We start from the raw sequence: 11259 nt of genomic DNA, 5'->3' as shown, positions 1-11259 counted from the left end.
ATGTCAAATATTATTCTCTCCTCTCTCTATAGATATAGATATAGATATAGATATAGATATAGAGATAGAGATAGAGATAGAGATAGAGATAGAGATAGAGATAGATATAGATATGACTATCCTCATGTAGTATCACACTGCCTTAATTACTACAGTTTTGCAGTAGACTTTGAAATCAGGAAGTATGAGTCCTCCAACCTTATTCTTCCCTTTCTTGACTGATTCGTTAGGCTGGGTCCCTTGCATTTCATATGAACTTGAGGATCAGCTTGTCAATTTCTGTTTTTAAAAAAGGCAGCTGGAATTTGGGGAATATTGCCATCTTAACAATAGTAAGCCTTCCAATTCATGGGATCTTTTTCTGTTTATTGGGGTCTTTAATTTCTTTGAGCAATGTTTAGTAGTTTTCAGTGTACAAGTCTTGCACTTCTTTTGTTAAATTTATTCTTAAGTATTTTATTCTTTTTGATGCTATTGTAAATGGATTGTTTTCTTAATTTCCTTTTTGACTTGTTCATTGCTAGCAGGTAGTGATACAGTTGTTTTTTTCTATTGATTTTCTGTCTTACTTCCTTGCTGAACATTAGTTCTCCATATTTTTGTGAATTCCTTAAGAGTTTCTATATATAAAATCATGTTGTTGCAAATATAGTTCTACTTTCTTTCCCATCTGGATCTTTTATTTTTTCTTTTACCTAATTGCCTCCACAAATGGATTTAATTTGAATGGAAAACTTTTCTTTCTTTCAAGATATTTAAAACTTAATACTTTGACTAGTGTGGCTCCAGAATTGAATTCTAACATAGACATGATCAACTCAGACAGGCTACAAGGATTCTACTGGTATGACTCATAGGAAATGTACTAATGCAGAAAGAAAATTTTGAGAGTTATCCTGGGACTAGAAGTCAATCTAATATTAATATCAATGCAGGTGTGAAGTTATCTTGGCTGACTAGCGGTAGTCCCTTCATGTAGAGCGTTGATGGGTTCATGACAGTTTCTGCCACCTAAGCTGGGCCTGCAAAATAAAGGACCTCCAGGTGGTAGGATACAGCTATTCTGGTTCTACTCCTGAGATAAGCAAGAACATCTCCTCTTCTCTTAACACCTAACAGGCAGACATTCTCCCAGGTGCTAGAGATACACTGACCAAGACAATAAGGCCCCTCTCTTCAGGGGACTTATCTCTGGTGGGAGTTACAGACAGTAACAACCAAATACATAAAATGATTGTAAACTATGCAAAGGTGTACAGGGGAAATCCAGGTTGATGTAATAGAGTAGCAGAGTTGGGCAGAATGGTGGTACTTTAGGTCTCAGGTAACATTTGGGTTGAGATATAATTTAAGAAGCCAGCTCTGTAAAGAACCTGGGAACAGTGCTTTAGACATCAGGAACAGTAGGTAGAAAGCTCCTGAAATGGCATTTTTTGAGAAGTAAAGCTGGGACATATGGGCATGGAGAAAGTACAAGAGGATGAGGTCAGAGGTAAACAGATCCCAGAGCACATAAAGTGAGGAGGGTGGCCTTTATTCCAAGTCTGAAAGGTTTTAAGCAAGCAATGGCATTTACATTCAAAAAGTCTCCGCAGAGCAGGAACGGAAGCAAGGACAACAGTTGAGGCATCACTCTGATAGTTCAGGGTAGAGATGAGGAGAAGTGGCAGATTACTGGCATATTTGAGAGGTAGGACTGACAGTATTTAAGGAAGAGGAAACAGGAAGAATCAAAGATGACATTAGGTTTGGAACTTGAGCAACCAGGGAGGTGGATGGTCATGTCATTTATTGGGCTGCAGATCACTGCAGGCAGATCTGAGCCTCCACTTAGCCATTGAGGTGCTGCAATCAGGAATTATAAGTGGACATCCATATAGCTCTGGCAAAGTGCCCACATGAAGCAACTTTATGATAAGGAAAATGAAAGGCTCTTACCCCCCCCCCCCAAAAAAAAAAGGAGAAGAAGGTGGTATAGGACAACTGTCCTTCTGATCCCCTGATATGGAGGGTACTAGTAATTCTTAAAGAATGCTTACTGAAATTGATTTGCTAACTGCTGGATAAATTCTTCCTTGCAATGTTTTATTTATATTTTAATAGAATTCAGATATTTTTAATTAAAAAAGAAGTGCAGCCCTCTGGGTAATACTGCAACAATGTAGATAGCTGGTAATTAAAATTTTCCACATATATAATTGCATTCAAACAATTTTGAGTGAATCATTTTAAACCTACAAATTTCATTATGTGCATCTTTAAATAAACAAACAAAAAAGATGTATATACAGGCTTTATGGCTCCAGAAAAAGTTTGAGCTTACGGAAAAATGGTTAATTTCATAATGAAAGACAAAATAAGCTACCAATTACAAATCCAGCTATTCTCTATAGGGGAAAAAATAAAGATCTGATTTTTTTATAGGAAAAAATATATAAAATGATTCATATATAACTTTTTTAAAAATATATTTTATTGATTTTTTACAGAGAGGAAGGGAGAGGGATAGAAAGTTAGAAACATTGATGAGAGAGAAACATCGATCAGCTGCCTCCTGCACACTCCCCACTGGGGATGTGCCTGCAACCAAGGTACATGCCCTTGACCGGAATAGAACCTGGGACACTTGAGTCCGTAGGCTGACGCTCTATCCACTGAGCCAAACCGTATATAACTTTTGAGGTTTTTTTCACATTTCCATTTTTGAAAATCAAAACTGAACTATAGGAGAGCACTTTTAAAGATATCTTAGGAAATGAAATAATGTTTTCCCTGTAATCATCAAGCACTTTACTTTGTGTTTGTTGTTGTTTTTTTTTAATTTATCTTTATTGTTGAAAGTATTACAGATGTCCCTGGGTTGTTGGTTTTTTTGCCCATTGGCCCTCTCCACCTTGCACTCGCCCCACCCAGGCTTCCACCACACTATTCTCTATGTCCATGGGCTATGCATATATGCATCTAAATTCCCTGGTTACTCTCTCCCCACCCACACCTGCCTTCCCTCTGAGATTGGACAGTCTGTTCCATGCTTCTATGTCTCTGGATGTATTTTGTTCATTAGTTGATTTTGTTCATTAGATTCCACATATGAGTGAGATCATGTGATACATATCTTTCTCGGACTGGCTTATTTCGCTTAGCATAATACTTTCCAGGTCAAGCAATTTACTTTGGATAATGAAGAAGGATGAGTTTCATTGCCTTCTTGAGGAACTCGAGCCCAGTATTGGAGCAGGACATATTTATCATCATATTTTTAAAAAGTAATAAAAGTGTACTCCTCTATGCAATTGGTGCTCTACAAAGTTAGAGAAAAGTGAATTGGTAAGTTATTTTAGAATTTTTAAACCATTGTTCCATTATATAAAGTTCTGCGTTCTCTATGGTATATAATACTCTTTGTTCAAAGGGAAGCCATCTGTCTTCCTTTAAATTTGCCACTCAAGTATGCCTTTGCAGCTGTCATTCCAACAATACTCCATTGTTTGAAGAATTCATAAATGCCTTTCTGACCCCTGACTTGCTTTAGCTACAATACTGCATTGTTGCAAAACATCTGCTTTGGGTCCGGTTGCCGTGTGTATTACTCACATGCTCATCGCCCTGGCCCAACGGTGCAGGTTTACTTAGGGGTGACTGTCCCTCCTTCAGCAGCTTCTGCCCCACGTGCCCACTGGCCTCATGCTGCTCTGGGCCACCTGGTGTATAGCTGTCCCCTTGGGGCCTTCCCCAAATAGGATTCTATGTCAAGTGTATCTACATTTTCATTCTTCAAAACCAAGAAGTCAAGAGCAGTGGACTCCCTGATTTAGAGCAGCAGCTCAAATCAGACAGACCTGGATTAGAGTCCTGGTTTGCTTCTTCGTACGTAAGTGACCTTGGACATATTTCTTAACTTCTTTGAGCCTCAGTTACCTTATCTGTAGACTTGGAGAAAATGATACCTATTCCATAGGATTGTTGTATTAAATGACATAGTACATGGAGAACACTTAGCCCATAATCCAACAGGATATTTTTTTTCTACCTATTTGAATAGTTAGAAGTGTAATCGGTATACCTGGTGTGCTGACACAAATGAAACCTTTTCAAATTTAATAAAATTCCATGAGCTAGTTCTGGGTACTGTTCAGTAAGTGCTAACTATGTGTGCTTCCTCTGTTTATAGATTAATTGAATGCTAACATCAGAGTGAATTAATGGGTCAGTTCTGCCAGATTACACATTGGCATTTTCTCAGGGGTACCCTGAAGAGAGAAAAACATTCAGAAGCTGGACATGATGTCTCTTAAGTCATTCCTTAGAGACCACCCTCGGTGTGCCAACCATGTTCCCGGAGCTCAACTCTAGATGAGTAGCTTCGGGGTTGATAGAGTGAGTTGAACTTGGGCAGGACTAGTAGCATTTCATAAACCATATTAACCATGGTAGGAATGTTTTCTTTATTAAATTGGACACTCCTACCAATTAATAGCCTTTGGAAAAGAGTTTGATATTTGAAGTTTTCTCAAAACTGCACTCCTTTTCTCTGAAAAACAAAGTAATTATCTCAGTTTCATCTGTCAGTGTACTGCTGGGCATATTGCTGAAGCTATAGAATTTGGTAATCAAATAACAATTGTGCTACCAATAAAGAATTAGCATTAAGCATAGAAATTTCCCAGGTGGAACTTGCTCCTAGCCTTCTGCCTTCTTTTTAAATATTTTCAATCCAAACTCCTACTGATGCTACCGAGTGATTTTTATTCCTATCACTTTCTTTGTACCTAGTGCCTAATTAAGTTGTTGACCAAGGCAAAATGGTCTAGAGTAGAAGTATGTTAAAATAATTTAAGATGGAATTATGGTCCAAAATTTGGGCACTGATAGAGAATTGCAGATGTCATCAGGACATTTTGATGTCTCCGTTTCTGAGCAGCTAGGTATGCAAGCAATTTCAAGTTCTCAAAAGTTTCAGGAATTGTAGATAGAGAGACTTGACAAAATTTAAGAGACTATCAGAAGTATGGATCAATGAAAATGCATTGGTTGTTTAGCCAACACACTCTAATATTTCACTGTCAGTTCTGCAGTATTCTGATGTATCCTACTAATTAAATGTTTATTGAAGAAATCCATCGTCTTTGGTGTCTTGCTTTTCCTACTTTTAAATAGCAGCAAGTCAGACTTAACATTTTCCTATTTTAAGTAACAGGCACTAGACTGAGTATTTCCTAAACACATTGAGATAAAGGTCTTTGATTAAGAATCTTGTTGGTGGCTAAGGATCTGGGGTACTTGACATGTGCCAGGCCCTCTACAAAGTGCCCTCACTTTGCAGTCTTCATCTCCACCCCACACGCAAAGCCTTACTTACTCCTGTCTGACAGACGAGGAAGCAGAGAAGCCGTAGCTTGTTCACAGTTAGTCAGTGACTGAACAGTGTCAACCCAGCCCTGAATTAAATTCTGTGCTCATGTGACAACATCACTTCTATTGCCACGTGCAGCTCTGCAGTATTTCAGTGTGCAGAAGCATGCACAGGTGTTAGTCTGTCTGTCATCACTGTATCACAAGCAGACTTTAACATTTGCAAACAGTTCAAACCCATTGTTATCACCTTCCCACTCCAGAGCAACAGTTGGCTTACCTCTGCTGTTTTCATTTCTATGAGAAGTCTCAGAAATTGTTTTCCTCCAGATTCTTTATCTAATATTTTAATCTATCATTTATTGAATGGTTACTGTGCTTGTCTATGCACAAGGCTATAGTTGCCTTATAGAAAGCATATCCTTGGATGTGATATAAAACCTGTTCACTTTTATTTTACTAGCTTCCTTCTACTCTATAGCTTATTGTGAAAATCAGGGGGTACCTTGAACTCAGAAAATAGGTGATGGGAAATTACTAATTGTTTATCAACTCTTTTAGGTTAATAATTCAGCTATATTTGTCAGAGAATCCTTCCTGAAAATTAGCTCTCTGACTACCAAGGCAAAATGGATGGAAGGATATTTATTTATTTTTAGGTCACAAATTAAAAGGGTAGTTTATACACATATAGCAAATCAATAAAAAGATCTTTTTTAAAAATTCTTCTCCCTCCTCCCCCCAAAATGAAGAGAGATCCACATACTAGTATATGAGATAAAAAGGAATCTCTTTGCAAGGAATTTTGCCACTGTTGGGTATAATTACCCAAGAATTCTCTACCTGAGACATTCTTAAGATATTAGTGTGTGTGTGGATAGTGAAGTACAGGCTGAGTCAGGGGTTGTGAAGTGTCTCCAGGTCTCAAGCTGAAATGTTTGTGAGACACATTTCAGAGGTGGCAGTGGAGCTGGGTAAGCCTACCCTGTGAATGCCATTGACATAAAGTTGGTTCTTTCTAACAGTCTGACTCCTGATTTATACTGTGCAAATTCCATCTCTTAAGTTTAGCAAAGTTTTTCAAGTTGTGCTATGGCTTGGTCTTTGAGTTTTGATTTACCTCTTTGCCTGTTGAAACACATGCTGCAAGCTGCCATACATTGTGAATGAGCTATGTCCTCAAGTATGTGTCACAGCTCATGTTGTGACTTCTGTCTTCTCTTCATTCTTGTTGTCAGTAGGCTGCGTACCCAATGAATCAGGACAAACGCTTGTGTGGGGTGAGTAGCTCAGGAATTTAGAATAAGTCTTCATGGAGCGTTAGCTGGCAAAGAGATGCCCTGGACCACTAATTTACTATCAGCTGTTATTTAAAATATCAGCAAAGAAATTAAACACTGTCTGTAAATAGCAATAGAGAGGACATTAATCTTCAAATTAAATGCCAATTAAAATTAGCTTTGGAAAATGGACTTCTACTTTCCTTGCTGTCATTTGGGGGTTCAAAAAACTTCCAAAATTTTCTAATTACAGCTTCAAAATTCTTAATAATAAATACAAATTTAAACTACCAATGGTAATGACACCCCAGCCACATTTTTTCTCACTAAGACAGCCCCAAGTAAGTGCCAGTGATCACTTTTCACTTTTAGTGATCACTAATCACTTTTCAGGAAAGTCTTAGACTTTCATGCTCTAGTTGGTCATGGAGAAGTAAACACATACTTTGATGAAGTTTCACAAATTGAACAAGCCCTCGTGACCATCCCCCAGATCAGGAAAGAGAACAAGACCAGCACCCCAGAAGCCTAATCAAGCTCCCTCCCTGTCTCCACCCCCTTCTGTCACTGTCCCCTCACAACCTACCCCTGACTCCCAAGACTAGTTTCACAATGTATACTCTCTTGTGTCTGGTTTCTCTCACTTAGCATCTTGTTTGTGAGATTCAATATATCACTCATTTCATTGCTTATAGTGTTTTACTGTGTGACTCTCACACTATTTATCCATTCTACTATTTATGGCATTTGCATAGTTTCCATTTGGGAACTGGTATCTTAGATTTTTCATAAGACTTGGGCAGCAGAGTGGAATCCATTTGGTCTTATAAGATTTTGATAAATCTCTTTCATGAAGCCTTCACTGATTCTATAAGTGAACGCTGTCGTTTCTGTATGCCAGATTATTTGACTATTTCCCCTTTCTCACATTGCCTTTTGTATTCTACTCTAATTTCCCCTTTCTCACATTGCCTTTTGTATTCTACTCTAACAGCCACCATCCCTTAGAACAGCGATTCTCAACCTGTGGGTCGCGACCATTGGAAAACACATATAGCATATCAGATATTTATATTACGATTCATAACAGTAGCAAAATTACAGTTATGAAGTAGCAACAAAAATGATTTTATGGTTGGGGGTCACCACAACATGAGGAACTGTATTAAATGGTCGCGGCATTAGGAAGGTTGAGAACCACTACCTTAGAGTCTTGCTGTAACTTAAAAGAATTCACATAGTCAGCGATTGCTTACAGACCTTTTACTAAGAGTTGTCACACGATGTTCCCTATGCGTGGGTGTCAGGCACTGTCATGGTGCAAACCTGATTTAGAAGGAGACTATGAGATTTTACAGGCTCCAGAATGAGACTAGCGACCCAGTTTTCTCCCAATTCTATTACACTCCCATGCTTGTAGGATAGAATGAGGTTCTTCATCTGATCTATTAACCCATGGCCATGTCTCATTTTGGCTCTAGGCCACCATTGGAAACTTAGCTTGTGCCTCACAGTTCCTATCTGAGGCTCACAAAACTCTGTAGGCCCGTGTTTGATCGGTTAAGCTAGCCTGTCTTAAAATCTTGAGAAGAGAGATCGAAGAGCATCGAGTTGAAAGTTTATTTTTGTTTGTTGTATTTTATGATTTTGCTGGAGTTATTAGTTTTCTTTTTAATCATTATCAGGATTCTGTTTGATTATTAATACTATACCTCAGATATGCTTCCTTAATTTATGCTCATTTCTTGACAGCTCTTGTCCTACTAGATTGGAAGGCCTGTGAGAGCAGGGGCCACATCTTACTTGTGTTTGCATCTCCACTGTCTTATGCTCCTAATAACATCTTTCGAAGCAAAAGGTTTGAATGACTTCATGATGGAAGGGCTTGCGTGGAATCTGAGCAGTTGAATTATATAGCCCTGTGCCTATTGCCTTGTTCCTAAAGCAGCTGATTGATAAAGTCTCCCCTTTTTCTTACAAGGATATTTTGAGATGAAATTACATTATACATAGCATTTTGAGCCTTTCAGAGATAGAATTACATAAAGCACTTTGCCTCTCAGCAGTTGCATAATTTAGTTAGATGACATCTTGTGGCTGAAGTCCACTTTAATGTGAAGACTTTATTGCAATCCTTTTTTTAAAAAATGAATAATTTAGCCTTTCTGGTGATTTAGATATGTTTTAAGAGATTGCAAATCAAGAATGTATCAGGGGACTAAGTTAATTACCTGTCTCTGCCACCAGTTGCTCTACTCATGACCCTGGAGAAAGTCACTTCTTTGGCTCAGCTCATTTTTGGCTGCCCCTTCCAGGATGTTGTCAGAATACATTATTACTGTATGATATAAAGTCATGGAAATACAGAGTTCTAAGCAAACTTAGCACCAACAGTTCCTGGCACATAACAGGGTCTCACTATGTATTTGTGGAATAAATTAATGGATTAACACATCAAGCCATTTTCACCATGCCAGATTCCAGCCAGCTATTATTTCCCCAGCCTCTGCTTCAGGCCCACGGTGGTGGAGAGAGTTCACACCCTCTGAAGGCTGCCCATTCCATTTGTCAATAAATTGAATTATGATCAAATGCCACTGTAGACTTCTGGGAGGCTCTCAGTCTCCTGGGCAGTCAGTTCGGCTGTGCTGCATCTTAGACATGTTGCTGTTGTAGTGTTGATCACAGTACATTTGAGAATAACTGTTACGCCTCCTTTCTAGACTGTGAGCTCCATGAGGACAGATGTGCGTCTTACTTTTTTTATACTCCCAGCTCCCAGCATAGCACAGAATGGATGAAAGACTGGACGGAGGGGATCAGAGAAAATGGGAGGAAGGAATAATAATTACAAGAGCATATGTATTGATTGCCAGCTCAGTGGCCTCCTAAGAGAATTGTCCTCACCCTAGAAGATGTGTCAGAAACAATCCATTGGGCTTCAGGAAGACTTTTTTTTTTAACTATTTCCATTTATTTTTTTAAGCCTGACCATTTTCATTTCAATTTTATGTGTGTTTTATACTATACATACTATTTTAATATAGTTGTACGTGTATTTAATTTATAAATACCTACATATTGGAAAGTAGATACTCAAACACTTTCTGATAGAAGTACAAATCATAAGTTTGAAGACCCTTAGTTTGTCAGGTACTATGCTAAGCATTTGATATATAGTATTTCATTTCATCCACCAAAAATTCCATGAGGTATATACTATGGTTCCATTTTGCAGATGAAGAAACTAGGCACAGAGAGGTTAGGTAATTTGCCCTATCATAAACACCTGTTAAATGGTATAACTAGGGCCCAGAAAGGATTTGTCTGGCTTAACCACTGCCCCATTCTCTCTTGTTTTACCATCCTAGCACCTGGGGTATACATACCTCAGGCACAGTACAGGTTGTAGAGTCAATAAATAAATGAATAGATGGGTTAATCATACCACATATTAAGATTTCCTTAAGAAAAATGTAAAACCCAAAAATATTTTCTTTTTCATGCATTGGCAATGACCAGACAAGTAACATACCTCTTTGACAGCTGAGAACATTTAGTTCCATTTCTTGCAGAAGAAGGACAGCAACTCACTTGATCACTATTGAGCCCAAAGTCAAGTGATTGGTCTTGTGTTCACATCTGATTACTGACTGCTCTTTTACTGAAATATAACTTATATGCCATAAAATTCACCCTTTCAAAATATACAATTCAGTAATTTTAGTATATTCATAAGATTATGTAACCATCACCACAACATAATTTCAGAACATTAGCATCACCCCAAAAAGAAACCCCATACCCATTAGCTGTCACCCTCCATCCCTCTCTTCCCCCAAGCCACAAATCTGCTTTCTCTCTCTATGGATTTGCTCAGTCTGGACATTTCATGTAAATGGACTATATAATCTAGCACCTTTTAATTTAGTATAATGTTTTCAAGGTTTATTAGTATGTCATTACTTTTTTATAGTTAAATTATATTCCATTGTATGGATAAACAAACATCCCTTCATCAGTTGATGATGTGGGGTTTTCACTTTTTGGCTACCATGAATAATGCTGCTATGAACATTGATTTACAAGTTTTTATATGAACACATGTTTTTAGTTCTCTTGGATATATAGCTAGGAGTGAATTCCTGGGCCATGGTCCCAGGTTTAACATTTTGAGGAACCACCAAACTGTTTTCCAATGTGGCTGCACCATCTTGCATTGCCACCGGCAGTATACGGGGATTCCAGTTTTTCCATGTCTTCGCCACACTGGTTACTGTCTGTCTTTTGTATTATAACAATCCCAGTGGATGTGAATGGTATCTCATTGTAGTGTTGATTTTTATTTCACTAATGATAGTGATGTTGAGCATCTCTTCTTGTGTTTATTGCTCCCCCAACTATTTCTTTTAAATTTAAATTATATTTCCCTTTTTTTCCTTTTAGTGCTTTTCATTGAAATATAAATTTTGTTCATCTTCTCATGATGTCTATTTTGTCCCAAGAATCTCAAAGCTATCAAATGCTCATGAACTCTCCTGTTAGAGATTGCATGGCCTGGGTGTAAATCACAATGCTCATTCATATATGATACTAACACTTAGCAATGTTGAAATTAACATTTGTT

At 38.0% G+C, this 11259-nt stretch overlaps 1 protein-coding gene across 1 annotated transcript in view; it reads left to right on the top strand.

The window, feature by feature from the left end:
- The window catches only part of LOC102767578 (chromosome unknown open reading frame, human C3orf67), a 217528-nt gene that overhangs the window by 150693 nt on the left and 55576 nt on the right, over positions 1-11259 (top strand). The window lies entirely within an intron of this gene.

The sequence above is a fragment of the Myotis davidii genome, unplaced genomic scaffold (genome assembly GCF_000327345.1).
Source record: "Myotis davidii unplaced genomic scaffold, ASM32734v1 scaffold189, whole genome shotgun sequence".
Classification (NCBI taxonomy): Eukaryota; Metazoa; Chordata; class Mammalia; order Chiroptera; family Vespertilionidae; genus Myotis; species Myotis davidii.
Note: the sequence above shows the minus strand (reverse complement) of the source record. Positions and strands in the feature narration are given on the sequence as shown.